At 46.7% G+C, this 9153-nt stretch overlaps 1 long non-coding RNA gene across 1 annotated transcript; it reads left to right on the top strand.

Annotated features, from left to right (window-relative positions):
- Positions 1 to 3521: 3521 nt before the first annotated feature.
- LOC142930515 (uncharacterized) lies at positions 3522 to 8388 on the top strand. Its single transcript, XR_012946452.1, has 2 exons — positions 3522 to 7247; positions 7397 to 8388. It is a non-coding gene; the product is annotated as an uncharacterized LOC142930515 (long non-coding RNA).
- The last annotated feature ends 765 nt before the right edge of the window (positions 8389 to 9153 follow it).

Raw genomic sequence — 9153 nt, 5'->3', positions numbered from 1 at the left:
TCTTCTTGACGTGCAAGACGACTCTCTATTGTTCTTCTTGAAATGCAAGACGACTCTCTATTGTTCTTCTTGACGTGCAAGACGACTCTCTATTGTTCTTCTTGACGTGCAAGACGAATCTCTATTGTTCTTCTAGATGTGCAAGACGACTCTCTATTGTTCTTCTTGACGTGCAAGACGACTATCTATTGTTCTTCTTGACATGCAAGACGACCCTATATTGTTCTTCTTGAGGTGCAAGTCGACTCTCTATTGTTCTTCTTTACGTGCAAGACGACTCTCTATTGTTCTTCTTGACGTGCAAACGACTCTCTATTGTTCTTCTTGACATGCAAGACGACTCTCTATTGTTGCAAGACGACTCTCTATTGTTCTTCATGAGGTGCAAGACGACTCTCTATTGTTCTTCTTGACGTTCAAGACGACTCTCTATTGTTCTTCTTGACATGCAAGACGACTCTCTATTGTTCTTCTTGACGTGCAAGACGACTCTCTATTGTTCTTCTTGACATGCAAGACGACTCTCTATTGTTCTTCTTGACGTGCAAGACAACTCTATTGTTCTTCTTGACGTGCGAGACGACTGTCTATTGTTTTTCTTGACGTGTAAGATGACTCTCTATTGTTCTTCTTGACGTGCAAGACGACTCTCTATTGTTCTTCTTGACGTGCAAGACGACTCTCTATTGTTCTTCTTGACGTGCAAGACGACTCTCTATTGTTCTTCTTGACGTGCAAGACGACTCTCTATTGTTCTTCTTGACGTGCAACACGACTGTCTATTGTCCTTCTTGACCTGCAAGACGACTATCTATTGTTCTTCTTCACGTGCAAGATGACTCTATATTGTTCTTCTTGACGTGCAAGACGACTCTCTATTGTTCTTCTTGACGTGCAAGACGACTCTCTATTGTTCTTCTTGACGTGCAAGACGACTCTCTATTGTTCTTCTTGACGTGCAAGACGACTCTCTATTGTTCTTCTTCACGTGCAAGACGACTCTCTATTGTTCTTCTTCACGTGCAAGACGACTCTCTATTGTTCTTCTTGACGTGCAAGACGACTCTCTATTGTTCTTCTTGACGTGCAAGACGACTCTCTATTGTTCTTCTTGACGTGCAAGACGACTCTCTATTGTTCTTCTTGACGTGCAAGACGACTCTCTATTGTTCTTCTTGACGTGCAACACGACTGTCTATTGTCCTTCTTGACCTGCAAGACGACTATCTATTGTTCTTCTTCACGTGCAAGATGACTCTATATTGTTCTTCTTGACGTGCAAGACGACTCTCTATTGTTCTTCTTGACGTGCAAGACGACTCTCTATTGTTCTTCTTGACGTGCAAGACGACTCTCTATTGTTCTTCTTGACGTGCAAGACGACTCTCTATTGTTCTTCTTCACGTGCAAGACGACTCTCTATTGTTCTTCTTCACGTGCAAGACGACTCTCTATTGTTCTTCTTGACGTGCAAGACGACTCTCTATTGTTCTTCTTGACGTGCAAGACGACTCTCTATTGTTCTTCTTGACGTGCAAGACGACTCTCTATTGTTCTTCTTGACGTGCAAGACGACTCTCTATTGTTCTTCTTGACGTGCAAGACGACTCTCTATTGTTCTTCTTGACGTGCAAGACGACTCTCTATTGTTCTTCTTGACGTGCAAGACGACTCTCTATTGTTCTTCTTGACATGCAAGACGACTCTCTATTGTTCTTCTTGACGTGCAAGACGACTCTCTATTGTTCTTCTTGACGTGCAAGACGACTCTCTATTGTTCTTCTTGACGTGCAAGACGAATCTCTATTGTTCTTCTAGATGTGCAAGACGACTCTCTATTGTTCTTCTTGACGTGCAAGACGACTATCTATTGTTCTTCTTGACATGCAAGACGACTCTCTATTGTTCTTCTTGATGTGCAAGTCGACTCTCTATTGTTCTTCTTGACGTGCAAGACGACTCTCTATTGTTCTTCTTGACGTGCAAACGACTCTCTATTGTTCTTCTTGACATGCAAGACGACTCTCTATTGTTGCAAGACGACTCTCTATTGTTCTTCTTGAGGTGCAAGACGACTCTCTATTGTTCTTCTTGACGTGCAAGACGACTCTCTATTGTTCTTCTTGACATGCAAGACCACTCTCTATTGTTCTTCTTGACGTGCAAGACGACTCTCTATTGTTCTTCTTGACATGCAAGACGACTCTCTATTGTTCTTCTTGACGTGCTAGACAACTCTATTGTTCTTCTTGACGTGCGAGACGACTTTCTTTTGTTCTTCTTGACGTGTAAGATGACTCTCTATTGTTCTTCTTGATGTGCAAGACGACTCTCTATTGTTCTTCTTGACGTGCAAGACGACTCTCTATTGTTCTTCTTGACGTGCAAGACGACTCTCTATTGTTCTTCTTGACGTGCAAGACGACTCTCTATTGTTCTTCTTGACGTGCAACACGACTGTCTATTGTCCTTCTTGACCTGCAAGACAACTATCTATTGTTCTTCTTCACGTGCAAGATGACTCTATATTGTTCTTCTTGACGTGCAAGACGACTCTCTATTGTTCTTCTTGACGTGCAAGACGACTCTCTATTGTTCTTCTTGACGTGCAAGACGACTCTCTATTGTTCTTCTTGACGTGCAAGACGACTCTCTATTGTTCTTCTTGACGAGCAAGACGACTCTCTATTGTTCTTCTTGACATGCAAGACGACTCTCTATTGTTCTTCTTGACATGCAAGACGACTCTCTATTGTTCTTCTTGACGTGCAAGACGACTCTCTATTGTTCTTCTTGACGTGCAAGATGACTCTCTATTGTTCTTCTTGACGTGCAAGACGACTCTCTATTGTTCTTCTTGACGTGCAAGACGACTCTCTATTGTTCTTCTTGACGTGCAAGACGACTCTCTATTGTTCTTCTTGACGAGCAAGACGACTCTCTATTGTTCTTCTTGACATGCAAGACGACTCTCTATTGTTCTTCTTGACATGCAAGACGACTCTCTATTGTTCTTCTTGACGTGCAAGACGACTCTCTATTGTTCTTCTTGACGTGCAAGACGACTCTCTATTGTTCTTCTTGACATGCAAGACGACTCTCTATTGTTCTTCTTGACGTGCAAGACGACTCTCTATTGTTCTTCTTGACGTGCAAGACGACTCTCTATTGTTCTTCTTGACGTGCAAGACGAATCTCTATTGTTCTTCTAGATGTGCAAGACGACTCTCTATTGTTCTTCTTGACGTGCAAGACGACTATCTATTGTTCTTCTTGACATGCAATACGACTCTCTATTGTTCTTCTTGAGGTGCAAGTCGACTCTCTATTGTTCTTCTTGACGTGCAAGACGACTCTCTATTGTTCTTCTTGACGTGCAAGACGACTCTCTATTGTTCTTCTTGACATGCAAGACGACTCTCTATTGTTCTTCTTGACGTGCAAGACAACTCTATTGTTCTTCTTGACGTGCGAGACGACTGTCTATTGTTTTTCTTGACGTGTAAGATGACTCTCTATTGTTCTTCTTGACGTGCAAGACGACTCTCTATTGTTCTTCTTGACGTGCAAGACGACTCTCTATTGTTCTTCTTGACGTGCAAGACGACTCTCTATTGTTCTTCTTGACGTGCAAGACGACTCTCTATTGTTCTTCTTGACGTGCAACACGACTGTCTATTGTCCTTCTTGACCTGCAAGACGACTATCTATTGTTCTTCTTCACGTGCAAGATGACTCTATATTGTTCTTCTTGACGTGCAAGACGACTCTCTATTGTTCTTCTTGACGTGCAAGACGACTCTCTATTGTTCTTCTTGACGTGCAAGACGACTCTCTATTGTTCTTCTTGACGTGCAAGACGACTCTCTATTGTTCTTCTTCACGTGCAAGACGACTCTCTATTGTTCTTCTTCACGTGCAAGACGACTCTCTATTGTTCTTCTTGACGTGCAAGACGACTCTCTATTGTTCTTCTTGACGTGCAAGACGACTCTCTATTGTTCTTCTTGACGTGCAAGACGACTCTCTATTGTTCTTCTTGACGTGCAAGACGACTCTCTATTGTTGTTCTTCACGTGCAAGACGACTCTCTATTGTTCTTCTTCACGTGCAAGACGACTCTCTATTGTTCTTCTTGACGTGCAAGACGACTCTCTATTGTTCTTCTTGACGTGCAAGACGACTCTCTATTGTTCTTCTTGACGTGCAACACGACTGTCTATTGTCCTTCTTGACCTGCAAGACGACTATCTATTGTTCTTCTTCACGTGCAAGATGACTCTATATTGTTCTTCTTGACGTGCAAGACGACTCTCTATTGTTCTTCTTGACGTGCAAGACGACTCTCTATTGTTCTTCTTGACGTGCAAGACGACTCTCTATTGTTCTTCTTGACGTGCAAGACGACTCTCTATTGTTCTTCTTCACGTGCAAGACGACTCTCTATTGTTCTTCTTCACGTGCAAGACGACTCTCTATTGTTCTTCTTGACGTGCAAGACGACTCTCTATTGTTCTTCTTGACGTGCAAGACGACTCTCTATTGTTCTTCTTGACGTGCAAGACGACTCTCTATTGTTCTTCTTGACGTGCAAGACGACTCTCTATTGTTGTTCTTCACGTGCAAACGACTCTCTATTGTTCTTCTTCACGTGCAAGACGACTCTCTATTGTTCTTCTTGACGTGCAAGACGACTCTCTATTGTTCTTCTTGACGTGCAAGACGACTCTCTATTGTTCTTCTTGACGTGCAAGACGACTCTTTATTGTTCTTCTGCAAGGTGCACAAAGACAAATATCCCCCACATAGCCTTATTTGTTTTTATTATTAAACTATTATTTTACCAGGTAAGACCCACTGAGCTATATAGCTCTTAGGCAGAAGCGACCTCGCCACAAATGATAGCTCAAACAAGTGGCTTATCAAGTGGAAATGTATAGCAGCCAAATACTCTAAACGCGTGTTGCTAAATTTGGGGCAAGTGCTGTAAGCGAGCACCTATGAAGGCCGGCACGGCACTACGAGGAGGTGGGCGACCAGCACCACGCCCGTCCGCCTTTGTCTCCCCAATGACGATGTTTATACATCACACCAGATACTCATTTAGGCGATTATCTGAATCGTCACTGGTATTGGCCGTGAGCGGGAATCGAACGCGGACCGCCAGGTCCATAGCGGAGCACGCAAGCCGCTACTCTATCAGATGCACACACACACACACACTTGTGTAACAAATATAGCACGCACTCCCACGGTACACAATCACTCTACATGCACGCATTCATTATTGCACCATGTGTGTTGCGAAAGTACTAGGGGGTGCTCGCGGGATCATTCTTCTGTGAGTGTCCCATCGCCGCGTGTGCAAGTCATTTGTGTCACCCAACGCTCGTCGAACAAATCTAGCGGCACGAGACCGCAGCCCACGGAAGAGCCGCTCTGTGGAAATCAACCCGTTTCATGCACGGCCGTATATTCGCGTCGTCCGTAAGGGCAGCGGCGTTCTTATTCTTGAACCTACTCGGTAAAACGCGCAAGCCCCCGTTGGCCAGCGTGTGCCGAGACGCAGCGGGGCAAGAGGGACGACGAAACGCAAGCAAAGCTTCAAATAAAACGGTAGAACGTAAGAGGCGACAGTTCGCCCAGAGGGCTTTTCTGAATCGAGATTCGAGTGGCGTGCGTCAAGAGGAGGCGAGGGAGCGCGGCTGCTTGCACGGGGAGCCAACGCCGCGGGGTGGCTTGCGAGGGGTGAAAAAGAAAATCCACTCGGCAGCTCTTTCCTGACGATAATTTAAGTGCCAGCGTGCGTCCCCATGATAAAAGGGACGATCAAAGTTAACTGCCAATAAGTCGCGCGTAAATCTGCCGGCGTGAAGGCTGCCGCCACCGCCGCTGCCGCTGCTGCCAATTTCGTTTGGGTTCACCCAGGCCGAGGGGGGCCGTGGTGGGGGGGGGGCATCACCTCGGGTCTCACGGATGCAGAGCGACGCGCCACGCAATCCCCCCCGGGTCTTTTCGGCAGCGATCGATTGAACCGTCCGCGCAGGTCACGTGAATTAGGATGGGGCGGTGGGGGGCACGAGGAGCGGTAGGGGTAGGGGGGCTTCCTGCAGTCGGTGGCGACGTGAGCACAAAGGGACGTTACTGCCCGCTACCGCTTAGCCAAGATCCCGAGTCATGGCCGTGTTTATGCCACATGGGCCGGACACGACATGTTTGTCTCAATCTACTGCTGGATGATGCCCCGCCGCTCCCACCGCGTGCGGGTTCTGGAGGTTGTTAACCCACGCTTCACCACGCTGCTCGGTGCGGGTTTGGTGCAAGTGGGGTGGAGCAGAGATTATTCTTTCGTATGGCTGATATAGATGCAAATTAACAACTACAATTTCACATTCAGGTGGTCAAGCCAGGAGTAGCAGAGTGTGTGTGGCTGTGATGTCTTTTTCATATTTGTGGATCGGGCATTGCATCATTATATGTTGTACGGTCTGTTCTGGGTGAACACATTCGCACACTACCGGAGAGTTTTAAATGTTCCGTTTGGGCATCAAGTATCCGCATCTGCCACGGTTTGTGCGGATGCGCTTTGGGACAGAGATGGTGATTTATGATAGGGTATTCTCGTCGCTTACAGAGAGTATTATTGCGACAGTCGCAAATGCAGCGGAAAGAGGAAGTTGACTATTGCCCTGTCCGATTTGCACGGTTAGCTACGTACCGTGCAAAAGAAGTTCAACATACATACGTGTGTTGTCGAGTTGTACCACGTGGTGTTTGTTGTTCGACGTGCTGTATGTTGAACTTCGTTCGCACCGTCCGTAGCCAACCGTGCGTGGGGGAAGGACAACATGTACAAATGTTTCTAGAACACAATTATAGATCCAAAAAGAGGAAGTTATTGACTTGCGTGGGGGGCAGCGAGTCACCAACACTAACGGCTGGGGGAAGTGAGTTGCAGACCATGTGAGTTGCAGACAGAAGAGAAGAAGCGACCGAGCTGCTGAGAAAAGTTTGACTGGGGGGGAGGGTGGGGGGATTAACAAAGGCCTTGCTTGCTGGAGCAAAGAGACCGTGGAGGAGAGTAGAGTGGGATGAGATGAGAGAGGTAGGAGAAAAGCTAGCGTGATAGGAGATGGGCGAGGCATGGGCAATTGTCCACGAACACAAACCTCTGCTGCAAGTTGCTGCATCACAACACTCCGCTGTTGCTACTCTGCCACCACACACGTGGAGGACACACGCGTGCGGTGAGTGGCAGAAGAGTTACAATGCTGCTGCTGCTGCCACGAGGAACGTTCACGCATCCCGCTGATGTATTTCTCTCGTAAATTTTGAGAACGGTTTTTTTTTATTTACCCTGCTACTTACCGCTCTCTTTTTTTTTCGCCGGTGACAGACCGATTTGGGCCACCAAAGCCGCAGACGGCGAGCGAGAGGGTTTTTTTTTTGTCGACAAGAGCCACGGAATGAGCACGCGGGACCCGGCCAAGAAATCTTCCGCAAGAGCCGCCAATGATGACGGCTGGCTCGCTGTCATCCACCACCGTGGGGAGGCGAGGGGTGGCTGATCACACGAACTCGTGAAGCTCCCTCCCCTAACCCGTGAGCGTCGAGGTGGTCATCTGCTGGCTGACTTGCCAGGCTATGCAGCAGGTGGATACATTTCCATCTGTAGCGGGTTGAGTGTTACAACCCCATTTGCACGCCGTGGGGTTTCTCCGGCTACTGTGCTCCGGTTTCCTTCCACGCGTTATAAGCACTCGTTAAGAGTGGAGTTGGCCGAACATCAAACATCCCTACACAGGACCAAAGGGCTTGGACAATTGTTGGTATCGCCGGTTCCAGCCGCCCTCTGCACGCGTCATGAATTCTACGACGGTATTGAGATGCAATTTCCATGAATGACGCTGTTAAATTCAGTGGCCTAAAATATGGCTCTAGATTTTGGTGTTATAATTTATTTATGTAGTTTATTTGTTAAAAATTCGGTCACATTCCCTATGATCACTGTTACATTGCATTTATGGCTTTTATTTTGTTGATTTGGAAAACTTTTTTTTGTTTTTGGCCATGTTTTTGTTTATTGTAGTACGGAGTTAGACCGATGGCCTTAATCTTCGTTGTCTTGTGGCTGTTGTTGTTGTTATTTGACTTGCATCCCACTGGGATTTTTGCACACAGCGTTGGTGGTGTACGGTGCTATTTCAGGAATATTGTGATGTTTTTTTCCCTGGATTTTCTGTTTGCAGTGACATGATCACTTTAAGATGTTTTCTTGTTCATGTTTTTTGTTTGTTGAGGTTGCACCCGATGCAAGAGCCGAATGGCTCACAGGGCTATACCCAATAAATAAACTATGAAACTAAATAAAACAATATGAATATGTAACATGTTTGTTGGTTTCTATTTTTAATCGTGTACGTGCAGGGTCTCGGGACGAGAGGGAAACGGCGCAGTAACATTGGGGGCTGAAGGGGGATGAGCCCCCCAACCCACCCCCCACCCCTCCTCCGCCCCACTTCTGAAGGATCCCCTTCTAAATGTTGGAGTACAAAGTCCAAAAAAATGTTGGTGCAAAATATAAACGGAGGCGTGGAGAGCTCGAGCAAGAATGCAGGACTGGCAAAGGCAAATCTGAATATGATGATTACTCATTACGTTCAGCGTACGTAGCCAAACGTGCTAGCTCACAACGTGAACTGTGCCCCCCCCCCCCCCCCCCCCGTCTAAACAAGCCGACGCGCTGCAGGGCAATGTCGTTCAAACTGAAACGGGAATCAATGAGAATGATCCAGACTCTGCCGCCGAGTGGCGTGGCGTGGGGGGGGGGGGGATGAACGTGGCGTGAACCGAGATGGGGTGAGAGGGGGAGGAGGCGGCAGGGAGAGAGGGGGGGAGCATCACGACACCGACCTAAATCATAAATTCACCAAAGCCTCAAAGTATTCGTCAATAACACGACGCGTGTGTGGCCTTCAAATATACAATAGGCGACGTTTCTGACAGTGGCCCTACGTCATAGCAACATAGGTTTGTAAGGTAGTTTCAGAAAGGGCCATTGCCTGAAACGTCCCCTATGCTTTTTGTTCTATTGAGGCCACACGGCTTTACTTACTAATGTGTGGAGTCTTTTGGTGAACTGTGTTTGTGCGC

The sequence above is a fragment of the Petromyzon marinus genome, chromosome 40 (assembly GCF_048934315.1).
Source record: "Petromyzon marinus isolate PM22_M1 ecotype Great Lakes invasive population chromosome 40, UKy_Petmar_22M1.pri1.0, whole genome shotgun sequence".
Lineage (NCBI taxonomy): Eukaryota > Metazoa > Chordata > Hyperoartia > Petromyzontiformes > Petromyzontidae > Petromyzon > Petromyzon marinus.
Note: the sequence above shows the minus strand (reverse complement) of the source record. Positions and strands in the feature narration are given on the sequence as shown.